Here is a 4,563-nt window from a genome sequence, read left to right as displayed (position 1 = left end):
AATAGACTATTATTATCAAGTGGGATTCATGATATGGTAAACATCTTTAATAAAATGTGAAATTTCAAATAAAATCTTAACCATTACATTATCAGCAAACTGGTGTTGATTGTCAATAACTGAGTGGAAGATTAGGGGGAAATAGCATTTAATCAAAGAGGCGGAGACTAAACACAAGCATTAATATACAATCGAAGATGGTCACACTTGAATGAAATAACCAAAACAACGATTCAGATCCCTGGATAAATCAACCGCCCACATAATATTGATCGCAAAATTTGCATACTAAGCATGTAAAATATCAACGTGGTTGCACACTTTGAATAAATTAATGATTTACATGACTATAAAAAAACATAATAGGATCAGATTCAACAATTTAGAAAAAAAATACGAGCAGGTAAGCTGATATTTATATTTCAAAATCTCAAATAATGTTATTTATCAATACACAAAAGGAGTGGTATACATGACAATACTAAGTATTCTATTTGATGAAAGCTAACTAAAATTATTGTGTTGTAATAATTGAAGTCATGCGTTGAAGCACTATTCCAGTTTCACCTTCATTTAGAAACATTCAAACAAGGAATATTTTACTCTTCTTTGGCATTCGTTCCGTGGTTTAATACAGTCGAATGCTTGGTGTTGTCTAGCATGTCTAGTGTTTGTCATTTTTTGTGAGTGTATCTTTGAGTTTTTTTGTTTTAAAATTTGTTTGTTACTACATATTTAATTTATAAGATGTTTGTATTAGTTATACATTGAGGGCTTTTAACGAATGGAAGTTTCTAATTCACGTCAAGAAATTATTGTCCATGACGAGTGATAATTTTCAATAATTAAGTAAGAGGGTCTTATAGACATTCAGCATATGTTGTTGAAAAGATAAATGCAGAGAATGTAACGACATGATACGATATTCATGTAACGGAATTATACTTGCTATGATCCAAGCTAAAACTATATTAAAGTTTATATCTATATATATAATGGTAGCACTTTTCTTCTTTTGCAGATACGCTTATCAACTGTCAATTTAATTGATGATGTCACCAATTATAACATGCATCTTGTTTGTGTTGATGTGTCGTGCAAGTAATGGAACCAGTAAGACTGTATTTTAATCATGTTCACGATTTTAGCTACAAAATGTCAATTAATTTATGTTCGATAGCTGATGGAGTTTTTTTTTAATAATCAAAATAAATCGGCCTTAAAGAAAATAAAACTGTTTTCTATTAATTACGGGTATACAAGGCGCTTTTATGACACGTACGATCAAACAGGACCCAACACATATCAACATGTCTCGAAACTCATTTAGGGTCCTTCTCCGATATTCAACGTTTACTGCTAAGCAAATATTTTGTAATCATTGATCGATTCCACAAAGTCGATATTTAAATATCGAGTTAAAACGCTTGACAGAATTATATAATTCGTAAGTCAGCTAATAAAAAAAACCAATGTCTATGAATTAAACGCTTACTGTAGATATTATAACTTTAAAGGATGTTTCAATTTCTGTCTAGATTGATACGTTATGAACAACTTAGTTTAAATATAGTGGATTGGGAAACAAGTTTTACAACTTATATTAATCCCTTTCCACTTTGCGGGTGCGAGTGCTGCATTGTAGCGGTATTCGCCTACTCTTTTTCGAAATCTACAAGGGTGTCTTTAACATGAAAGAGATATGGCTCTCTCTTAACACGGACCTGCCATTTATCGTCCCCGTCCGACGGACTATCATCGTTTCCTCAAGACCATACTCGCAAATGGTGTCAAGGGAGAGCCGAAAATTGAGTTCCTGAAATTTTCATCCCAAACAGGAATCGAACCAGGAACCTTTGTGTTAGTAGTCCGATGCACTAACCACTACACCACGGCTCTCTATGAAAAACTTGACTAGACAATTTTAGGAAACGTTCTTGATTGTAGTTGTTTCTTGTTTTTTAAATTCGTATAAATTATAAACACTTGAATATTAAAAATCTTAATTTTTGCAGATCTTTTTAACATTAATAAAAAAAAGTTTAATTTTATTTTAACAGAAATTATCTACTGCAAATAAAAAAAGCAATGCCATTTGAAATCTATAATACGTTATAGCTGTTTATCAAATTCTATATCACATTAAAAAAAACAAATCTGCATCACATAAGATTTTATAAACATAAGTTGGAAAACATTGAGAGAATTAAGTGATGCACCCAATACAAAATGTGCCTTTGTATCAACAAAACTATTATGGTAAATATTCAGAATTTATAATTATTTACATTGAACATTACAAAGTACAATAGAGAGTTTGAGTAATGTCTTTTTATTCTAAAGAACTGTATGTGCGCATATTTTTATGTGTATATTGTACCTTTTTTTACGATTTATAAATCTGTTTTTTTCAGCTGGATTTACAGCAACATTACCTTTAGGTTTTAACCCAGTTGCGATAAACAGTAAAGTCAATTACAATCAGATCCTTCTTAACAAAGGCGGAGACTATACCTCAGGTCTTTTTACGGTTAAAACGAAAGGTCTTTACCACGTGTCTGTGTCCATGATGTCAAGCCTTATAACCTCCCACCTTACTCTAAGAAAGAATAATGGTATTTTGGTATGGCTATACACTTCTAATGAATATGATATGGCTTCCCAAGTTATCAACCTTGAACTGGATGTAGCAGACGTGATAAGTGTACATGTGAACACTGGGTCGAACATTTGGAGTGTTTATAACACTTTCAGCGCAATTTGTATAGGCCAAGGTAGAGGAGGAGGTTAAAATTGGGCTACACTTACAGGTGAAGATGTAGTAAGCTAAACTATGTTACGTTTGAAACGAAACAAATGTAAGCAATAAATGCTCATAAATACACTTCTCCATTTTGTTATTGTTGGACTTTTATTTTGAACTTTGAAAGTTATAAGAAACCTCAAATTAAATAAAATATGCTTATGTTAAATGGAAAGTGTTCATTATACAACTTATGCACATATGCACATATACTTTTTTCTGAGAAAAAATCTTTAATTTGTCCACATTTAGAAGAAGTTTACTTACTTTTAATTGCTTGCTTCCAGGAAGCAATTCGCCGAAAAATGTTCCGTATGCATAGTGACCTGAGCGTAACCCTCCCCGTAAAAATCCGGTGATCGCAATACGCATGGATCTGTCATTAAAATAAACAATTATCTGATTGTACATGTTGAACACGTGCTCAATATCCATGCTTTTTGTTATTTTTTTACTATAAGGTGACAATCGTTAAACTTCGGTCTCAAAACATGGCATTTAATGAGCAGCCATATTTGTTAAATCATAACAGACAGAGAGTAAACAAATTGACGATTATACGATAAATTTGCGTAAAAAATGATAAAATCGTGCACAGAGGACTAAGTTAATGATATATATATTCATTGGTTCAAGAATTGGATTAACATTTTTTTCACCACTAACTCGTTTATTATGACTTTAAGGTGACGGAATTTGAAAATATCCGAAAAGTCCGAAACATAAAATTGTCATCTCCCCCCCCCCCCCCCCCCCCCAAAAAAAAAATAAATGTTGATATGAATGAAGTTAAATGAGTTCTTCCAATTAAATATAGTACATAATATAGATACTTCCAATTTTGGCTAGATTAAATATTACTTGATGTGTGTACATTTGTGAATTGTTCATTGGAGAAATTACAATTTATTGTTGAAATGCTTAGAAGATAAGGGTAATCATTTTCAATATTTGCAGAATTTATCATATTAATGATACCCATCTCTGTTTTTGAAAGAGCGCCTAATCATACTGCATGTCAATAGACATGAACACAAATAAAGGCAACAGTAGTATACCTCTGTATGAAATTCATAAATCGATTGAGAAAAATAGTTTTTCGCAGTTTTTGAAAATCATGCAAAATTAATTGAGAAATTGTAAAAATATTGGAAGTCTAAAATAATAATTTTGAGATTGAATATAAAAACAGATTTGGTATGATTGTCAACGAAACAATTACTCACCAGAGACAAGGCGATTAACCATTTGTTTCATTAAAAGGTATTGACGGCAATCTACTTATAAAGCAAGATATTTTTTTCCAAATCAGCTTTACTGGCATAAGTAGTTTGGTGAGAGAAAATAGATTATTTCTCGTTTCTCGTTTTGTTTATATAGATTAGACCGTTGGTTTTCCCGTTTGAATGGTTTTACACTAGTAATTTTGGGGCCCTTTATAGCTTGTTGTTCGGTGTGAGCCAAGGCTCCGTGTTGAAGGACGTACTTTAACCTATAATGGTTTACTTTTTAAATTGCTATTTGGATGGAGAGTTGTCTCATTGGCACTCACACCACATCTTCCTATATCTAGTTTTCTCGTTTGAATTGTTTTACATTGTCTGATCGGGGCTTTTCATAGCTGACTATACGGTATGGGCCTTGTTCATTGTTGAAGGCCGTGCGGTTACCTATAGTTGTTAATGTCTATGTTATTTTGGTCTTTTGTAGATAGTTGTCTCATTGGCAATCATACCACATCTTCTTTTGTTGATGTAGAT

The 4,563-nt window shown here is 32.0% G+C and overlaps 1 long non-coding RNA gene across 1 annotated transcript; it reads left to right on the top strand.

Annotated features, from left to right (window-relative positions):
* The first annotated feature begins 290 nt into the window (after positions 1–290).
* On the top strand, positions 291–2,895 carry LOC134723523 (uncharacterized). The gene is made up of 3 exons (XR_010108101.1): positions 291–403; positions 1,022–1,113; positions 2,415–2,895. It is a non-coding gene; the product is annotated as an uncharacterized LOC134723523 (long non-coding RNA).
* Positions 2,896–4,563: the final 1,668 nt, after the last annotated feature.

Source organism: Mytilus trossulus, chromosome 6, assembly GCF_036588685.1.
Source record: "Mytilus trossulus isolate FHL-02 chromosome 6, PNRI_Mtr1.1.1.hap1, whole genome shotgun sequence".
In the NCBI taxonomy this organism is placed as follows: domain Eukaryota; kingdom Metazoa; phylum Mollusca; class Bivalvia; order Mytilida; family Mytilidae; genus Mytilus; species Mytilus trossulus.
This window is presented reverse-complemented; position numbering and strand designations above follow the sequence as displayed.